The following is a 22100-nucleotide window of genomic DNA, read 5'->3' on the forward strand; positions in this document are numbered from 1 at the left end:
ACCATTCATTACATGTTCCCTTATGAAGTGGTACTTGATATCTATGTGCTTTGTCTTTGAATGTTGTACTGGATTTTCAGTAATGGCAATTGCACTTGTGTTATCACTGAAAATAGGAATCCTCTCAACTTGCAAACCATAGTCTAGAAATTGATTTTTCATCCATAATATATGTGCACAGCAACTACCAGCAGCAATATATTCAGCTTCAGCTGTAGAAGTAGAAACTGAATTTTGCTTTTTACTGAACCAGGACACAAGCTTGTTTCCTAGAAATTGACAGGTTCCTGTTGTACTTTTTCTATCAATTCTACAACCTGCATAATCTGCATCTGAATAACCAGTTAGATCAAAACCAGAATCTCTAGGGTACCAAATGCCAAGTTTTGGTGTTCCCTTGAGATATCTGAAAATTCTCTTAATGGCTATTAAGTGAGATTCTCTAGGATCAGCCTGAAATCTAGCACATAAACATGTAACAAACATTATATCTGGCCTATTAGCTGTTAAGTACAGAAGTGAGCCAACCATGCCCTTATAACTTGAAATATCCACAGACTTTTCAGTAGTGTTTAATTCAAGCTTAATTGTAGTAGCCATGGGAGTTTTTGCAGATGTGCAATCCATTAGATCAAACTTCTTTAAAAGATCAATAATATATTTAGTTTGACTAATAAATATTCCATCATTAACTTGCTTAACTTGCAAACCAAGAAAGTAAGTTAGTTCTCCCATCATACTCATTTCATACTTACTTTGCATCAATTTGGCAAACTTTTTGCAAAGTTTCTCATCTGTAGAGCCAAAAATAATATCATCTACATAAATTTGAACAATTATACTAGAGCCATTAACATTTCTAAAGAATAAAGTTTTATCTACAGTACCTATTGTGAAATGATTTTCCAAAAGGAACTTTGATAAAGTGTCATACCAGGCTCTAGGTGCTTGCTTCAATCCATAAAGTGCTTTCAAAAGATAATAGACATGTTCTGGAAAATTTGAATCTTCAAAACCAGGAGGTTGACTGACATAGACTTCCTCCTCCAAATCTCCATTCAGAAAGGCACTTTTGACATCCATTTGATAGACCTTGAAATTGGCATGGGCTGCATAGGCTAAGAAGATTCTGATGGCTTCAAGTCTTGCAACAGGAGCAAATGTTTCATCAAAATCTATTCCTTCTTGTTGACAATAGCCCTTAGCAACCAATCTAGCTTTGTTCCTGACTACTATGCCATTTTCATCCATCTTGTTTCTGAATACCCATTTGGTGTCTATTGGATTCTTTCCTTTAGGCTTGGGCACCAGCTTCCATACATTATTTCTTTCAAACTGGTTTAGCTCCTCCTGCATAGCTAAAATCCAATCAGGATCCAACAAAGCTTCTTCTACCTTCTTTGGTTCTTCCTTGGAAAGAAAGCTGTTGTATAGACATTCTTCTTGAGTTGCTCTTCTGGTTTGAACTCTAGAAGAAACATCACCAATTATGAGCTCAAAGGGGTGATCTTTTGTCCATTTTCTTTATTGAGGTAGATTAGCTCTAGATGAAGAGGCCTCATCATTGTCTTGATGTGTGATTGAGTTTTGATTGTTAGAAACTCCCCCTGAGTTTGTGTATCTTTGATTTGGAAAAGGGGAACTTTCTATAGGTGATATATCCTGACTTCCTGCTCCTTTTGATAACCCAACGGATGATGAATTTTGAGTACTGACGGATGAAGCTGGTTGTCTCCCGACGGATAACGCAGATTGCCTCCCGACGGATGAACCATTATGCAACTCGACAGATATTGAGTTTTGTGTTTCATTGGTAGTAGATTTTTCTACATTATCCTTTGGTACTGTTTCAATCCATAAAGTGCTTTCAAAAGATAATAGACATTATCTGGAAAATTTGAATCTTCAAAACCAGGAGGTTGACTGACATAGACTTCCTCCTCCAAATCTCCATTCAGAAAGGTATTTTTGACATCCATTTGATAGACCTTGAAATTGGCATGGGCTGCATAGGCTAAGAAGATTCTGATGGCTTCAAGTCTTGCAACAGGAGCAAATGTTTCATCAAAATCTATTCCTTCTTGTTAACAATAGCCCTTAGCAACCAATCTAGCTTTGTTCCTGACTACTATGCCATTTTCATCCATCTTGTTTCTGAATACCCATTTGGTGTCTATTGGATTTTTCCTTTAGGCTTGGACACCAGCTTCCATACATTATTCCTTTCAAATTGGTTTAGCTCCTCCTGCATAGCTAAAATCCAATCAGGATCCAACAAAGCTTCTTCTACCTTCTTTGGTTCTTCCTTGGAAAGAAAGCTGTTGTATAGACATTCTTCTTGAGTTGCTCTCCTGGTTTGAACTCTAGAAGAAACATCACCAATTATGAGCTCAAAGGGGTGATCTTTTGTCCATTTTCTTTGTTGAGGTAGATTAGCTCTAGATGAAGAGGCCTCATTGTTGTCTTGATGTGTGATTGAGTTTTGATTGTTAGAAACTTCCCCTGAGTTTGTGGATCTTTGATTTGAAAAAAGGAAACTTTCTATAGGTGATCTATCCTGACTTCCTGCTCCTTTTGATAACCCGAAGGATGATGAATTTTGAGTACCGATGGATGAAGCTGGTTGTCTCCCGACGGATAACGCAGATTGCCTCCCGAAGGATGAAGCATTATGCAACTCGACAGATATTGAGTTTTGTGCTTCATTAGTAGTAGATTTTTCTGCATTATCCTTTGGTACTGTTTCTTGATCACTTTTATCATCATTTTCATCACTAACCATCTCCATATTGTCGAATTTGAGGCTCTCATGGTAATCTCCATTTTGAAGTCCTTTAATCTTTTTATCATCAAACACAACATGTATTGATTCCATAACAATGTTGGTTCTTAGATTGTAGACTCTAAATGCTTCACCAACAGCATATCCAACAAAAATTCCTTCATCTGCTTTAGCATCAAACTTCCCATTTTGATCAGCTTATTTCTCAGAATATAGCATTTACAACCAAAGACATGAATAAAATTTAGAGTTGGCTTCTTGTTCTTGAACAATTGATAGGGAGTCATGCATCTTGCTTGATTAACCAGGGAAATATTCTGAGTGTAGCATGCAGTATTTACAGCTTCAGCCCAGAAATATGTTGGCAGTTTAGATTCTTCAAGCATTGTCCTTGCAGCTTCAATAAGTGATCTGTTCTTCCTTTCCACTACTCCATTCTTTTGTGGAGTTCTTGCTGCTGAAAACTCATGCAGAATCCCATTTTCCTCACAAAATGCTCTCATGACAGAATTCTTGAACTCAGTTCCATTGTCACTCCTGATTTTTCTAACCTTGAAATCAGGATGATTATTGACTTGCCTTATGTGATTGATGATGATTTCACTAGCCTCATCTTTAGACTTTAGGAAATATGTCCAAGAGAACTTTGAGAAATCATCTACAATTACTAGGCAAAATATTTTCCTTGAGATGGACAACACATTGACTGGTCCAAATAAATCCATGTGTAGCAGTTGCAAAGGTTCTTCAATTGTTGAATCAAGTTTCTTCCTGAATGATGCTTTAATATGCTTCCCTTTTTGACAGGCATCACACAGTCCATCCTTAGAAAACTCCACTAGAGGAATGCCTCTAACCAGTTCTTTCTTTACTAGCTCATTCATGGTCTTAAAGTTTAAGTGGGATAGCTTCTTGTGCCATAGCCAACTTTCATCCTGACTTGCTTTGCTGAGAAGACAAGTAACAGATTCTGCATTAGAGGAGTTGAAATCAGCTAGGTACACATTTCCTTTTCTCACACCAATGAGAACCACTTTGTTGCCTCTTTTGTTAGTCACAACACAGGCTTCTGAGTTGAAGGTTACTGAGTTGTCTTTATCACAAAGCTGGCTGATACTCAACAAGTTGTGTTTGAGACCATCCACTAAGGCAACTTCCTCAATGATGACATTGTCCTTTGAAATCAAGCCATATCCCATAGTATAACCCTTGTTGTCATCTCCAAAAGTAATACTTGGGCCAGCTCTCTCCTTAAACTCTGTGAGCAGGGTAGAATCACCAGTCATGTGTCTTGAACAACCACTATCTAAGTACCAAAGATTCTTTCTGTTTCCCTGCACACATCAAAATCAAATCAAGTTGATTTTGGTACCCAAGTTTCCTTGGGTCTTGCCTTGTTAGCTTTCTTTTTCTGTTTCTTAGGCTTTATCTCATTTGACTTGGGAATATCAGATTCATCCTTGGTCATTTGAGTTGGGCATTTGAAACCATTCATTGCAACATAATTATCATGCATATTATAATCAACAGGGAATGGTATGCTATTAGTGAACATGTTATTCCAGTAAGGCATGTTAAATGGCATTTGTGGCATGCTAAATGCAGCATAATAGGGATTAGGTGCAAATGGCATATTAGCAAACTGTGCATTCAAATTCTGTGTAGACATAGCATTCATAGGCATGGGAGGCATGACATTCATGTTAGGAAAGTGAGGTGGCACAGACATGGAAGTAGGCATGGCAGATTTGCAATTAACAGACAAATGATTTACACTACCACACTTGACACAGATTTTTCTAGGAGCATATTTATCAGGTGTGTAGTTATTGTGTTTGTTAATCCCTGCTTTACCATTTCTATTATTTTTCTTTTTAACCTCTGTTTTCACCTCAATCTTTTCAAGTCTGTCACTTAACTGTTTGACAGTCATGTGACCAACATTAGCCTTTTCCCTTTCTTAACTTGACTCGATTCTCCTGAAACAAAGTTCGTGGAAACAGATCCATACTTTTCATTCAGCTTAACAAGTTTGGCTTTACTGATAGGCTTGCTTACAGCCGACGGATGAGGATTTTCATCAGTCGATGGATAACTCTTTTTGTTATCCGACGGATGATCCTCATCATCCATCGAGTCTACATCTGTTAGCACTCCATCCACCAAATTTGGTTCTAGTTTCTCCTTGTTCTTTTTCCAGGCTGCATCACAGAAGGACTCGATTCCTTGAACTTTGGTAATTTGAGCATGGACATCTCTAGATGTTTTTTATGCCTTAATCACCTCCTGTTCACGCTCGAGCTGCTTCTTTAAAATTTCTTCTTTCTTCAAGGACACAGTTAATTCCTCCTTGGCAATCTTACACTAAATTCTTAATTTTTCAAAATCAATGAACTGAGACTCTAGCACATTATTTCTCTCACTCAAAAACAAATTGTTTTCTTTGATTTTAGCATTTTCTTTAGTAAAAGACTTAAGTGTAACACGCAAATGATATAACTCTGTAGACATGTCATTTATAGCATCATTACACTCAGCTTTAGATAAATGTGCAAGGTTTGTAGTAATTACCTGATTACTTGAAGAACTTGTTTCTGTTTCATCAGACTTGGCCATTAGGGCTAGATTGACATAGCTGACATCTTCATCTTCATCCAGACCATCTGCTGCCCGGTCATTTTCTTGTGTAATGAAAGCCCTTACCTTTTGTTTGAGCAGCTCAAAGTACTTTTGCTTATAATCCACAGGCTCAAACTTTTTCTTACTGAAATCTGACTTCCTACACTCACTGGAAAAGTACCCTGCCAAGCCATATTTGAAACATTTGAATTTTGATTTATCCACCATATTTCTATTTGGCTTGGCTGCTCCAAAGTTCTTTTTGAACTTGAGCTTGGAAAATCTTCTGGAAAGAAATGCTAAATGTTCATCAATGTCTTCCATGTCATCTTGGCTCAAAGAATCTTCACTTTCTATTACAAGCCCCTTGCCCTTGCTTTCACAGACCCTTGAAGTTGACTCAACAGCTTCCATCTTCATCTCCTTCTCTTTCTCTAACTCAGCAACTAGTGCAATGGACCCTTCTTTCTTCTTTCCTCTCTCCATCCTCTCATCTTGCTCTATTTCAAGCTCATAAGTTTTCAGGATGCCATACAGTCTCTCCAAAGTAAACTCCTTATAATCTTGTGAGTTTCTTAATGAGACTATCATTGGTTTCCATTTCTTTGGAAGAGATCTAAGGAATTTTATATTGGAGTCTTTTGTCTGATAGACTCTTCCATGCAACTTTAGAGCATTTAGCAGTTTTTGAAACCTACTAAAAATGTTAGTGAGAGACTCACTTTCTTCATTATGAAAATGCTCATATTGCTGAATCAGTAGCTGCATCTTATTTTCTCTAACTTGCTCAGTGCCATCATAGATGATCTGTATTGTATCCCAAACATCTTTGGCAGTTTTGTAGTTGATTATGTTGTCAAACATATCACCGTCAACTCCATTAAACAGGATATTCATGGCCTTTTTATCCTTCCTGACTTGTTCAATATCAGGATCAGACCATTCATGCCTTGGCTTGGGGACAGATGGCTCATTTCCAGTTGCAGCTCTCATTGGAACATGAGGGCCTCTTTCTATGCAGTCCACATAGGCCTCATCTTGAGAAAGCAAATGAAGATGCATCTTTACCTTCCAATGATGGTAATTATCTTTATCCAGAAAAGGAATCTTGACTCCAACATCCTTTTTGTTCATCTTGATGTATTGTTTTGATCTTTAAACTCTTTGTTCTTCAAGAGCTTGCTCTGATACCAATTGTTAGTCCCTTAACAATGTAACAAGAATTACAGAAAGGGGGTTGAATAGAATTCTTGAAACTTTTTCTTGAATAAAAATGTTCTAACTTAAATATATATATATATAAGTGTGAATTGATTAGTAGAATGCGGAATAGTTACTTGAAATGAATCAAAATACAAGTAATTAAAAACAAGAGTCTTTAAAAACTTTCTGGTGGATTTGTATGATTCCACTAGAGATATATAATATATATCGAGAGAACTCTGTGTGCAAAAAGCTCACAGCTGCTTACAAAATGATAACAACTAAGAACGAGAGAAATGCTAAGAATACATCTTACCAATGTTTCTCTCTTGGTTGCTTGGTTTCTTAGTTTCTTAGTTACTATTCTATTATTGCTTCTTTGTTTATATATCACCAAGATTACAAAGTAATAAGACAGGATAATAAAATAAAAACCATCAAGTCTAATACAATGCTACTTCATTACTCTATTCCTGCATCTTTGAATATCTTCATAATAGTATGGAAATGGCAATGCTTCTTTGTTCTCGAAAACCCAGTTGAATAGGCTACCACATTCCATTTGCATACACTCGACGCATGTGACTATGTTGTCACTGTCAACAGATATTTGAATTCTTTATCCGTCAGGTTTATGATCATCCGTCGAGTTATTGATCATCCTTCAGGTTGTTGATCATCCGTCGAATTCATTGTTGTTTATCCGTCGGGTAGCAATTAGGCACTTGACTACATTTCATTTATGCAGAATTACAAGACATCATCTATGTACAATTAATCAATTTATTCAGCATATCTAGTTAAAGTCAACATGACTTAAGTACTACTACAGATTCTAAACAATGTATATGCAGAAATGTGCTACAGACTTATTGTTACATAAGCTACTCACTCGATGGATAATAAGTCATCATCCGTCGGGACCAAAATGAGTTATCCGTCGGGACTATAATCCTTATCCGTCGAGTGCTACATTTTTACTAAGTAAAATCTACCAAGGTGTTTTGTTCATGAAATCATCAAATATACAATATATACACAACCGGATGGACTATAGCATATATAAAAGGGATCAGCCTTTCGTACTACATGCATAAAATTCTGTTAGAGGAAGGTAGCAAACTGACTGTTGAGCAACAACGAAGGCTTAATCCTATAATGAAAGAAGTAGTGAAGAAAGAAAATCTAAAGTGGCTGGATGCAGGAATCATATATCCATTTTCTGACAGTTCTTGGGTGAGCCCCGTGCAATGTGTACCTAAGAAAAGAGGTATTGCTGTTGTAGCAAATGAAAAGAACGAGCTCATCCCCACTCGAACAGTCACAGGATGGAGGGTATGCATGGATTATAGAAAGTTGAATAAAACCATAAGGAAGGATCACTTCCCTCTTTCATTAATTGATCAGATGCTCGACAGGTTGGCTGGTCATGAGTATTATTGTCTTCTGGATGGCTATTCGAGCTACAATCAGATTTGCATTGCACCAGAAGATCAAGAGAAGACTACTTTCACTTGTCCATTCGGCACGTTTGCTTTCCGTAGAGTTTCTTTTGGCTTATGTGGTGCACCTGCCACTTTTCAGAGATGCATGATGACTATATTCTCTGATATGATTGGAAATAATGTCGAAGTGTTCATGGATGACTTCTCTGTCTTTGGACATTCGTTTGATGAATGTTTGAATAATCTCCGTTCGGTGCTCAAAAGGTGTGTGGAAACTAATTTGATGTTCAATTGGGAAAAATGTTACTTCATGGTGCAACAAGGCATCATTCTTGGGCATAAGGTCTCTAGTAAGGGTCTTGAGGTGGATAAAGTCAAGGTGGAAGTCATTGAAAATTTTCAGCCACCTATTTCTGTGAAAGGAATCCGTAGTTTTCTTGGTCATACGGGTTTTTATCGGCGTTTCATCAAGGGCTTCTCTAAGATTTCTAAGCCGTTGTGCAAATTGCTCGAGAAAGATGTGCCTTTCAAATTTGATGATGAATGCTTGGCAACATTTGAGACTCTCAAGAAGAGTTTAATCACTGCACCAGTTATTACGGCACCTGATTGGAGAGAACCTTTTGAGATGATGTGTGATGCAAGTGATTATGCTGTGAGAGCAGTTCTTGGGCAGCGAAAGTCTAATATCTTTCATGTGGTCTACTATGCTAGTAAGACACTAAATGGAGCTCAACTGAACTACACCACTACTGGGAAGGAGCTCTTGGCTATAGTTTTTGGTTTCGAGAAATCTCGATCGTATCTACTTGGGATAAAGGTGACAGTATTCACTGACCACGCTGCCATCCGTTATCTGGTCTCAAAGAAGGATTCGAAACCTAGACTTATTCGTTGGGTGCTCTTGCTACAGGAATTTGAGTTAGAGATCAAGGATCGAAAAGGTACTGAAAATCAAGTAGCTGACTATCTCTCTAGATTGGAGAATCCCGATTCTACTTCACATGATAAGACATTGATCAACGAATATTTTTCGGATGAGCAGTTGTTCACAATTTAAGAGGAAGAGCCATGGTTTGCAGACATTGTGAACTATCTTGTTAGCAATATAATTCCTCATAATATGAATACGGCTCAAAAGAAGAAGTTTATGTATGAGGTGAAGTGGTGCATGTGGGATGAACCATATTTGTTTAGACAAGGAGCTGACCAGAGCATCAGGAGATGTATCCCATTCTGTGAGACGGAGGGGATATTACGAGACTGTCATTCCACAGTTTATGGTGGACATTATGGTGGTGAAAAGACAACAGCTCGTATTCTTCAAGCAGGTTTTTTCTGGCCTACGTTATTTAAGGATGCACATCAGTTCATTTTAAGGTGTGATCATTGCCAAAGAGTTGGGAATCTTACCAGAAAGGATGAGATGCCTTTGAATATGATGCTTGAAGTTGAGGTCTTCGATGTTTGGGGAATCGATTTTATGGGACCATTTATCTCGTCCTTCAATAATAAGTACATCTTACTGGCAGTCGATTATATCTCGAAATGGGTAGAAGTCAAGGCTCTGCCAACTAATGATGCAAAGGTAGTGTTGATTTTTCTTCATAAGCAGATATTCACAAGGTTTGGAACGCCACAAGTTATCATAAGTGATAAGGGGTCGCATTTCTGTAATCATAAGTTCACTTCTATGATGCAACGCTACAATGTGAATCATCGCATCGCTACTGCCTATCATCCGTAAACTAATGGTCAAGCTGAAGTGTAAAGTAGAGATATCAAGCGCATTCTAGAGAAAGTCATTTGTCCGTCAAGGAAAGATTGGTCTTTAAAGCTCGATGAAGCTATTTGGGCTTATAGAATAACATACAAGACTCCACTTGGGATGTCCCCGTTTCAACTTGTCTATGGTAAGGGATGTCATTTACCTGTGGAACTTGAGCATAAGGCTTATTGGGTATTGAAGAAGTTAAACCTTGATCTAGATACAGCTGGGAAGAAGCGAATGCTTCAGTTAAATGAACTTGATGAATTTCGACTTCAAGCGTACGAAAATAACAAAATGTACAAGGAAAAGTAAAAAAGTGGCACGACAGGAAGCTATCTCCTAAGTCATTTGTGTCGGGGCAACAAGTTCTTCTACTCAACTCTTGTCTCCGACTTTTTCCTGGAAAGTTAAAATCAAGGTGGTCTGGACCATTTATCGTCAAAACTATGTTTCCACATAGAGCGGTGGAGATTTTTGAGAATGATCCAGGCCAAGCATTCAAAGTAAATGGTCAGAGATTGAAGCACTATTATGGGGATACAGCAAACCGGGAAGTGGTTAATGCCGTTTTATTGTCAACTTGATCGCAGTACTCTACGTCAAGCTAATGATGTAAAAGAAGCGCTTCTTGGGAGGCAACCCAAGATATGAGACCATAGGAACTCTTAGAATTTAGTACTCTATCCAAAAACCCAAAAAAATCAGAAAATTGACGGCAGAAAAAAAAATTCCAGCGACCTTGTAGGCGCCCGCCTGCTAGGACCAGGCGACCGCGTGCTAGCAGGCGCCTGCTTGCTGGTACGAGGCGACCGCCTGCGGACCTGAGTTTTGAAAAATTCGTTTCAGCCTTATATAAAAAAAACAGAAAAATCAAAAACACAAAAAAAACCACAGAACCACAAACCCCATTACCCACAAATTCTCCCTACAAATTAGCCACTATCCCACTCCTAATCAATTTCTAACCCTAAGCCTACCCTATATATACATACAACCTCATACATACACATCCATTATACTTTCAACTCTCAAACCCTTTCCTACACACAAAACACAACTCTCCAACTCTTATTCTCAGTTTCAATGGCCCCAAAGAGATCTCGAACTGTAGAGAGTAGCAACACCATTCCGACTGTTGATTCTTCAAGAAGTACTGATGCGAGGCCCCGATTGGTGGATAGGGCTGCTGAGAAGGAGTATGTTAAGCTTCTGACTAAGCCGATTATGAAGGAGAGGGGGTTCTTGCCTTCGGGAAGGGATGGTGAGTTGTTGCCGATGATTGCAGAGAAGAGTTGGATTACTTTCTGTGAGTCATCTGAGGCTGTACCGATGAGTGTTGTTCGCGAGTTCTATGCGAATGCCAAGGCCGACAAGAATGGGTATTTTGTTGTTCGTGGGCTTACTGTTGATTATCAGCCTGAGGCGATTCGCCGGGTTATTGGGCAGCGACAAAGGAAACCCCAGGAGGAGAATTGGAATGAAAAGGCCCCTGAGGATTTTGACTCAGATTTGATTATTGTTACTCTCTATCATCCAGGCACGGTGTGGAAGTTTAAGAGGGGATCCAACGATTATCGTTCTTTCCCTGCTGTCGCCATGAACAGGTATGCTCGTGCATGGAATGCATTTATTTGTGCTAATATTCTTCCTTCTTCGCATGCACATGAGGTTACGGTTGAGAGAGCCAGATTGTTGTGGGGGATTCTGAATGAGGAGTATTATGTGGACCTTGGTGAGTTTATCTACCAAGGGATTTTGAAGTTTTTGAGGGGGAAGTCGCAGTACAATATCCCCTATTCCTCTATTGTCATAAAGCTATGCAAGGCTGTTGGAGTCCACTGGCCTTCTTATAAGCAGCTGCAGATGCCGGCCGCTCCTATTGATTCATTGACGTTGAATGCGATGCAGGAGTGGACGGGTGGAGAGCCCGAGTTACATGGTTTGGGATATCACCTTCTAGGAGGACGTCTAGCAGCTGGTGCTACCATGGCTAGGCCCAGTCAGGCACAGGGGGAGGCAGGTTCTTCCAGAGGTCAGGGAGGAGATGGTTCGGGATTGGCTGATGTCCGGTACATGAGGCTTTCTAGGAGGATGGATGCGATGTATGAGTCACAGAGTAGGTTTGCGCATGAGCTCACCCTAGCACTTGGGACTGCATTTAGAGGCCTTGGAGCTGACATCCAGTGGCCCATTTTGGGTGAGGATTCTGCTTATCCACCTCCTGACACTCCACCCTCTGAGGGTGATGATGATGATGATTCTTCTGAGTAGGTATACCCTGTGTTCCTTTCTATTACCTTCACTAGGGACAGTGAAGATTTTAAGTTTGGGGGTGGTAGTTAAGGAACATATTTGTGTGTGTGTCATGTAGTTGCATTTTCATGATAATTTAGTTCATATAGTTGCATATTTTGCCATATAGTTTTATTATATAGTTTTTTTTATAGCTTTATTTATCATGTCATATAGCTCATGCATATACCATGATCCCTTTTGTGTTGCTTTATCGATTGATATGTGATATTGATGCAAGTGTAGTGATAGCGTTAGAGTGATTTTGAATCTTGTTAGGTTGGCATGCATGCTAGAAACACTTGTAATTTCACTAAGTCTTAGAATATGCTTAAGGACTAGATTGTTGTCATGATTTGATGGTTTTTGAGGTTAATCTATTGCTTATTCTTAAAATGTATGATAGGCTCTTAATGATAGAAGGCATGAAAAGATAAAATTGGAGTAAAAATTAAAATTTATTGCTAGTTGTGGCTAGGCGTCAAATGGCTAGTAGCCGGCTCGTATTGTATACGAGTAGTCTAGGGTTGAGCAAGATGGAGCGAAACACACTTGCTCAGAAATAGGAAAAAAGAAGAAAAATATATATACAAAAAGAAAAGAAAAAAATATGGGTTAATGCATAATTGATCACGAGTGAGCTCTTTGGTATTCGAGTTATTAAGTTCTTAGGGAACTTTGTGCCTAATGACCTAAGGCTTTTATAGTCTGGGATCCGCTAACCTAACGCTCGCTAAATGGATACCATTGCATAAGTCTTTTGTGGACCTCACTCATTGCACGATCAAATAAGCATTTGTTATGTGTTGAATAAAAGCATGATTCCGTAATAAACTCCAATGATCTTGAGGTGTTATAAGTCATTTTATGTCTAGAATATATTCATCATATAATCTTGTGATTGCCTTGAGGATAATTAAGTTATGCTGATTAATCTAGTTTCGAAGCATATCTGTTAAGCATTCGCACACACCACGTTTCTAGTTGTATGTTAGCTTGCGTGGTTTGATTGATCTTTAGTCGCCTAATTGTATTTGTTGATATGTCAAATGTTGGTTGGTTTAGTCATCGCGATGGGGATCACTGCATTTCATATAGTTTGCATTCATGCATATTTTTATTCTATTTTTGAGTCTGTGCTGCTTGAGGATAAGCATCGATTTAAGTTTGGGGGGGTGACAAGTGACATTTTATACCACTTAGAGCGTCTTGTAATGGCTTGAATTGGTGTCTTGAATTCGAGTATTTGGTGTTTTTAACGCGTTTTTGAGTGTTTTTGCATTTCAGGGTATGACTTGTTTGTACATGAGAATTTCATCGAAATAAGCCTAGGGAAGTACTTGGAATCAGTTGCGGGGAGTTGTGCGAAGAATTCAGCAAAATCAGAAGCAAATATGACAATTTTCCAGAAGGCATGCAAGTGCCCGCCTGGAAAGAGCAGGCGACCACCTGGTGAGCAGGCGCCCGCGTGGAGATTGGAGGCGGCCGCCTGGGGTCGGAATTTCAGATTCTGGAATTTCTAATTCGTGTTCTATTGGGCTTCTGCGACTGCTGTTTCTTGTGGACTCTTATATAAGTAATCTTGGGAGACGTTTTGAAGAACAAGTAACAAGGAGAGAAGATTAAGAAGACCGTTTTAGCATGCAACAATGAAGAAGAGGAAGCATACGTTTATCTTGTGATTCTTTTAATTCGTTGTAACAGTGGATGCTAGTTTTCTTTACTCTTTGAACCTTAATACTCTTGTGACGTACTCTATTTTTATTAAGTATTTTTATTAGTTATATCGTTGTGTTAATATCATGCTTTCATATGAACCCATGGTGACGATGATTTCTATAATGGGCTAATCGTGATCATGGGGTCATAGCGGATTTACTATGGATTTCTTTAGGTAATTGTTTAATACCTTGGTATGTGGTGATTGTATGATATCTAGCATAGGTTGTGCTTATTCGTCTTATGTGCGTCGTGAACATATAAGGTAGCGTGTTAATCTCTTGTGAAGCGACAGTGAAACTTGAGATTTAGAAGTTGACATGTTAGCGTAGGTTCATGTATTATATGCATGATTAGTGGGTAACTCTAACCGTTTTACTTGCCCTGTGTAATCATAATGAATAACTTGCGCTTAAATCGTTATGTTATCAAATTCTGTAGACATATAGGGTCTTAACATAATTGATGACTATTCAACTTCTATCTTAATTGTGGATGCTTGGTAGAATGGTATTCGTACAACGAAAGTTGGCGTTTATCAGTTTCGTGTTTTTCGATTAATATCATCACCATTACTTTCTAAGGGTAATAACAATAAATATTGAATCAAGTATTAATGAAGTTATGATCTCATGTGTGTTTAATATTGATAATTTAAGTGTTTAATTCTCGTAGTTAATAGTAGTTAATCAACCTTAATTGTTATTGTCTTAACATTGAAGAGTAATCATACATTGGTGAGTAAGTGTTAATTAAATATAATTAATCAGAGTCTATGTGGGAACGAACTAGAAATCATTCTATATTACTTGCGAACGCGTATACTTGTGTGATTTATTTAGCGTATGCTTTGTGCCTAACAATGGGTGACCAAGCAGAAAATCCTAAGGCTTTGATGGACTATTCTCAGCCTAAGATCAATGATATTCAGTCAAGCATCATCAGGCCAGCCATCAGAGCTAACACTTTTAAGATCAATTCAAGCACGATTTAGATGATACAGGACTTAGTTTAGTTTGGGGGTTCTCCTACTGAAGACCCCAACATACACATCAGGGATTTTATCGAGATCTGTGACACTTTCAAGTTCAATGATGTGACTGAAGATGCTATCAAGCTACGACTCTTCCCGTTCTCTCTGAGGGACAAAGCTAAGTGCTGGTTACATTCTCTACCAGTAGGGACTATCACCACTTGGGATGATCTTGCTTAAAAGTTTCTCACTAAATTCTTCCATATGGCAAAGACTGCTGCAATCAGGAATGCTCTTACTCAGTTTACTCAGCAAACAGGAGAATCTCTGTGTGAGGCTTGGGATCAATATAAGGAGATTCTAAGGAAGTGCCCACACCATGGCATGCCTTATTGGATGATTATTAACTGTTTCTATAATGAATTGGGTGCTACTTCTAGACCCATGCTTGATGCAATAGCAGGAGGATCCTTGTGAGCTAAAAGCTACGATTAAGCTTATGAACTCATTGAACCGATGGCTGCTAATGAGTACCAGAATCCTTCCCAGATACTGATTCAGGGAAAGGTGGTAGGAATTCTGGAGTTGGATACAACAACTGCTATAGCTACCCAACTTAAGGCTTTGACGATGAAGGTGGACACTCTGGCTAATTATGAAGTTAATCAAATAGCTAGTGTCTGTGAGCTTTGTGCTGGTGCCCATGAGACTGATCAGTGTGCAATTTCTAGTGAATCAGCTCAGTTCGTGAGCAACTTTCAGCATTCGCAGCAACCTGTGCCAGCCACTTATCATCCCAACAACCGCAATCTTCCTAATTTCAGTTGGAGCAAAACTTAAAATGCGGTTCAACAGCCTTATCAGCAGTATCCAGCTAAGCAGTACAACCCCCCTGGTTTTCAGCAACCGCAGTATGCACCAAGACAACAACTTCAGCTGCAACAAGCTAATGAAAAATCTGAATTAGAGGAGTTGAAGCTTATGTGCAAAAGTCAAGTTGTTTCCATCAAGACCTTCAAAAATCAAATTGGGCAAATTGCCAATGCCTTACTAAATCGTCAGCCTGGTACACTACCTAGTGACACTGAAGTGCCGGGAAAGAGGGAAGTTAAGGAGCAGGTAAAGGCAATCACTTTGAGGTTTGGAAAGGTTGCGAATCCCGTACAAACACAAGCGTTGACTAAAGAAGCTGAGATTGAGAAAAAAGTAGAGCAGCAGGAAGTAGAAGTGGAACCAAGGTAGACTACTGTTGAGCACACTCCTCCTGAGGGTAATACAGGGGAAAAACAGATCTATCCTCCACCGCCTTTTCCTAAGCGGCTGTAGAAGAAAAAGCTGGACAAGCAATTTGAGAAGTTTCTGGAGGTGTTCAAGAAACTTCATATCAACATACCTTTCGCTGAGGCTCTTGAGCAGATGCCTAGTTATGCAAAATTTATGAAAGGTATTCTCTCTCTGAAAGTGAAGCTAGATGATTTAGAGACTGTCACTCTGACGGAGGAATGCAGTGTTGTGCTGCAACAAAAATTGCCTCCGAAACTTAAAGATTCAGGAAGTTTCACTATTCCGTGTACTATTGGAAAAGTGTCTTTTGACAGATGCTTATGTGACTTGGGAGCTAGCATCAATCTGACGCCTTTGTCAATCTTCAAGCAGTTGGACTTACCTGATCCAAAACTGACTTATATGACCTTACAGTTGGCCGACCGTTCTATTACATATCCACGAGGTATTGTGGAGGATGTCTTGGTCAAGGTTGATAAACTCATATTTCCTGCTGATTTCATAATTCTTGATTTCGAGGAGGATAAGAAGATTCACATAGTCTTGGGGAGACCTTTCTTGGAAACTGGTCGAACCTTGATAGATGTGCAGAAGGGTGAGCTCACAATGTACGTGCTGGATCAGGATGTAACTTTTAATGTGTTCAATGCTATGAAATTTTCTACGGAAAATGAGGAGTGCTTAAAGGTGAAGATGGTCGATTTTGTGGTTACTTCAGAACTTGATCAATTGCCAAGGTTCGATGCTTTAGAAAAAGCCTTATCGAGAAATTCAGATAGTGAAGATGACGAAGGTGAAGAACAATTACAATATTTGAATGCTTCTCCCTGGAAGAGGAAGATTGATATGCCTTTTGAATTTCTTGAAATAGAGGAATTGAACAAAGCTCCTAAACTCCTCAAGCCATCTATTGAGGAAGCTTCCACTCTTGATCTTAAGCCTTTACCTGAGCATTTGAGGTATGCATTTTTAGGTGATGCATCTACTTTGCCTGTTATTATTGCATCTGACCTTTCAGGTAGTGACGAGGAAAAGCTTCTGAGGATTCTGAGAGAGTTCAAATCGGCAATTGGCTGGACTATAGTAGATATCAAGGGAATCAGCCCTTCTTACTGCATGCATAAAATTCTGTTAGAGGAAGGTAGCAAGCATACGGTCGAGCAGCAAAGACGACTTAATCCAATCATGAAGGAAGTAGTGAAGAAGGGAATTCTTAAGTGGCTAGATGCAGGGATCATCTATCCTATATCTGACAGTTCATGGGTAAGCCCGGTTCAATGTGTGCCAAAGAAAGGTGGAATTACTGTGGTAGCAAATGAGAAGAATGAGCTTATTCCTACATGAACAGTCACGGAGTGGAGAGTTTGCATGGACTACAGGAAGCTGAACAAAGCCACTAGGAATGATCACTTCCCTTTGCCCTTCATTGATCAGATGCTTGACAGATTGGCCGGTCATGAGTACTACTGTCTTCTGGATGGTTATTCGGGTTACAATCAAATTATATCACTCCAGAAGATCAGGAAAAGACTACACCTTCACTTGTCCATTTGGTACTTTCGCCTTCAGACGAGTTTCATTTGGTCTGTGTGGTGCACCAGCCACATTTCAGAGATGTATGATGGCCATCTTTTTTGATATGATTGGCCAGAATGTGGAGGTGTTCATGGATGACTTCTCTGTATTTGGAGATTCTTTTGATGAATGCTTGCAAAATCTTGGACACGTTCTAAAAAGGTGTGTTGAGACCAATCTTGTACTCAATTGGGAGAAATGTCACTTTATGGTGCGACATGGCATTATTCTCGGGCACAAGGTTTCTAGTAAGGGTCTTGAGGTGGACAAAGCCAAGGTGGGGGTCATTGAGAATCTTCCTCCACCTATTTCTGTTAAGGGAATTCGTAGTTTTCGTGGTCATGCGGGTTTCTATAGGCGTTTCATCAAAGACTTCTCTAAGATTTCGAAGCCATTGTGCAATTTGCTAGAGAAAGATGTTCCTTTCAAGTTTGATGATGAGTGCCATGCAGGTTTTGAGATATTGAAGAAGAGTTTAATCACGGCACTGGTCATAACTGCACCTGATTGGAATGAACCTTTTGAGATGATGTGCGATGCAAGTGACTATGTAGTTGGAGCAGTTCTTGGGCAGAGGAAGAATAACATATTTCATGTGGTCTACTATACTAGCAAGACCCAAAATGGTGATCAACTGAATTATACTACTACGGAGAAAGAACTTTTAGCTATTATCTATGGTTTTAAGAAATTTCGATCTTATCTACTTGGGACTAAGGTGACAGTTTTCATTGATCACGCTGCAATTCGTTATCTCGTCTCAAAGAAGGACTCGAAGCCTAGATTGATTAGATGGGTTCTTTTGCTTCAAGAATTTGAACTAGAGATCAAGGACAGAAAGGGAACTGAAAATCAAGTCGCTGATCATCTCTCGTGTTTAGAGAACCCTAGTGCTACTTCATTGGATAAGACATTGATAAATGAGTCTTTTCCCGATGAGCAGCTGTTTGGAGTGCAAGAAGAAGAACTGTGGTTTCCAGACATTGTGAACTATCTTGTGAGTAATATCATGCCTCCCGGCTTATCTTATGCTCGGAGGAAGAAGTTTCTACATGAAGTAAAGTGGTATATGTGGGATGAGCCATTTCTTTTTTGACAAAGAGCTGACCAAATCATCAGGAGATGTATTCCTTACAGTGAAATGGGGGGGATATTGCGAGATTGCCACTCAACGGTTTATGGAGGACATTATGGTGGATAAAAGACATCAGCTCGTATTTCTCAAGCAGGTTTCTTTTGGCCGACCTTGTCTAAAGATGCTCACCAGTTTATTTTAAAATATGATCGATGTCAACGTGTAGGTAATATGTCTAAGAGGGATGAGATGCCTCTTAATGTGCTTCTAGAGGTTGAGGTCTTCGATATTTGGGGAATTGACTTCATGGGGCCATTTGTCTCATCTTGTAACAATCAGTATATCTTGTTGGCGGTTGATTACGTGCCGAAATGGGTTGAAGTTAAGGCGTTGCTAACGAATGATGCGAAAGTGGTGCTTAATTTTCTTCACAAGTAGATATTCACAAGGTTTGGAACTCCAAGAGTCATAATCAGTGATGAGGGTCACATTTTTACAACCGCAAGTTCACTGCTATGATGAAAAGGTATAATGTAAATCATCGTGTTGCTACGGCTTATCATCCTCAGACAATTGGTCAAGCTGAGGTGTCTAATAGAGAGATCAAGCGCATTTTAGAGAAAGTTGTGTGTCCATCGAGGAAAGATTGGTCTTTAAAGCTTGATGAAGCTGTTTGGGCGTATAGAACAGCATTTAAGACTCCATTGGGAATGTCGCCGTTTCAGTTGGTTTATGGTAAGGGGTGTCATTTGCCTTTGGAGCTCGAGCATAAGGCATATTGGGCTTTGAAGAAATTGAATCTTGACTTGGATACGGCTGTAAAGAAGAGGATGCTTCAATTGAATGAACTCGACGAGTTTCGACTTCAAGCTTATGAGAACAACAAAATGTACAAGGAGAAAGTTAAGAGGTGGCATGATCGGGGTCTAGTGCTCAAATCATTTATGCCAGGGCAACAAGTTCTTTTGTTCAACTCTCGTCTCCGTCTTTCCTGGAAATTTGAAATCAAGGTGGTCAGAGCCCTTCATAATCAAAACTGTGTTCCCACATGGAGCGGTGGAAATTTTTTAGAATGATCCGGGCCAAGCATTAAAGGCAGAGGTTGAAGCATTACTATGGTGACACAACAAACCACGAGGTGGTTAGTGTCGTTCTATTGTCCATTTGAGCTTGAGGTTCTACGTCGAGTTAGCGACGTAAAAGAAGCACTTCTTGGGAGGCAACCCAAGTTTTTTGTACATTAGTAGATAGAGGAAGCAAGAAGAAAGGAGAAAAACATAAAAAAATCAAAAAAAGAAAAAACTTTAGGGCCAACTTCAGTACCTGAACGCGGCCGCGCTGATCAAGCGCGCGGCCGCGCTGTTTTTCTAGTAACCAAGTGCGCCTGCGCTGATCAAGCGCGCGCCCGCGCCGGTTTTCCAGAGAGTGAGCGCGTCCGCGCTGTCCAAACACGCGCCCGCGCCGGGTCCCTGTTCGAAAAAAAATTTAGTAACGGCAGAATAAAGAGAAGAATCAGGACTTTTACTCCAAAATCAATTCCAACCCGATTTTTACTCTAACACATCCCATAATTCCCTCTCCCAATCAAAACCATTATTCCCATGATTCCCATAATTAGTTCCCACTTCTATTTCATATCAAATTTTCACCTCTCCACCTATAAATACACACACGTATACACAAACTTCTCCACCATTTCACAAATTCTCAAACACAAATCTATCTAAAACACTTAGCTTTTATTTTCTCTTATCCAATCCCAATGGCACCCAAGAGACAAAGAACGCAAGTAGGCAGTAGCACCACCGATTCTTCATCTGCGGGTAATGTGAGGCCAAGGTATTCCACTCCTGAGGCTGAAGAGGAGTACACGAGGCTTCTCTCGAAGCCTATTGCTAAGGAGCGAGGTTTTCTGCCATCAGGGAAGGATGGTAAGCTGTTGGAGATGATTCTTGAGATGAGCTGGGTTCCTTTTTGTGAGGCTCCCACTGCTGTGCCCATGAGTGTTGTGCAGGAGTTCTATGCACGCTAAGGCGGAGAAGAATGGTTTCACGGTGGTTAGGGGGATGACTGTAGAGTACAGTACTGATGTGATAAGGAGGGTGATTGAGCAGCCCGCAAGGAAGCCCGGTCAGGACACTTGGAACGATAAGACTCCCGAGGACCTCAACTTGGATCTGATCGTTGCGACTCTGTGTGTGCCGAAGAATCACTGGAAGTTCAAGAGGGGCACTACTGAGTACTCCATGTTCCCTGCATCGTGCATAAACAGGTTTACACGGGCTTGGAACTCGTTTATTTGTGCTAACATCATGCCATCTTCGCATATGCATGAGATTACTGTGTAGCGTGCTTGTCTACTGTGGGGTATTCTTCAGGGCGATTACATTGATTTGGGGATGGTGATTTATCAGGGGATTTGAGATTCTCAAGAGGAGGTACTACATGTGTTATTCCTTATGCGTCCGTTGTGATGAAGTTGTGCGTGGAATTGGTGTTTATTGGCCCGCACATAAGCAGCTACAGCTTTCCAGTGCTCCTATCGACAGTTCTATACTGTTGAATATGCAGGAGTGGTATGGAGGGAAGCCCGATCCTAAGGGGCTTGGGTATTCATATGATCATCTGCCAGGTGGTGTGCCCATGGATCAGGCTACTGCGGGAAGTTTTCAGTAGGCCCGTAAGGCAGCTTGGAGAGCTCAGTTAGGAGAGGAGGCTAGTTCGTCGTAGCAGCAACAACAGGAGGCTGGAGCAGATGTTGGAGCTGGTTTGAGTTCGACGCAGTATAGGCGTCTAGCACGGAGGATGGATGCGATACACAACATCCATAGTCGGTTTGCACATGATCTCACCCAGGCACTTGGGACAGCTTTCAGAGCCACCGGTGTTGACATCCAGTGGCCAGTATTTGGTGAGGACTCCGTGTATCCGCCTCCAGACACGCCTGACACTCCACCCGTTGAGGGTGAGGATTCTGATTCGCAGTTGGTATGCCTGAATTCCTTACTATTACCTTCACCGAGGACAATGAATCTTTTAAGTTTGAGGGTAGTAGTTGAAGGAATATGTTTTGTGTGAGGCATATATAGTTGCATATTCATGATAGTTTAGTACATATAGTTTGCATATTTTGCCATGTAGTTTTTTTTTAATTTTTGGTAGTTTTTATGATATTTTGTTCATATAGTTTCATGCATTTGCATTATAACATGATCCCTTAGATGATTTTTTCGATTAATTGGTGATATTGATGCTAGTATAGTGATGTCATATTTAGAGATGTTAAGTCTTATCGAATTAATTTGCTTGCTAGAGACAATTGTATTTCACTAAGTCTTATAGGTTGCTAGAGTGCTAGATCA

General features: G+C 39.8%; 1 non-coding gene across 1 annotated transcript; it reads right to left on the reverse strand.

Moving 5' to 3' along the window:
* Positions 1-15083: 15083 nt before the first annotated feature.
* Positions 15084-15190, reverse strand: LOC141699303 (small nucleolar RNA R71). The gene has a single exon (XR_012565776.1). It is a non-coding gene; the product is annotated as a small nucleolar RNA R71 (small nucleolar RNA).
* Between the last annotated feature and the right edge of the window lie 6910 nt (positions 15191-22100).

The sequence above is a fragment of the Apium graveolens genome, chromosome 11 (assembly GCF_009905375.1).
Source record: "Apium graveolens cultivar Ventura chromosome 11, ASM990537v1, whole genome shotgun sequence".
NCBI lineage: Eukaryota > Viridiplantae > Streptophyta > Magnoliopsida > Apiales > Apiaceae > Apium > Apium graveolens.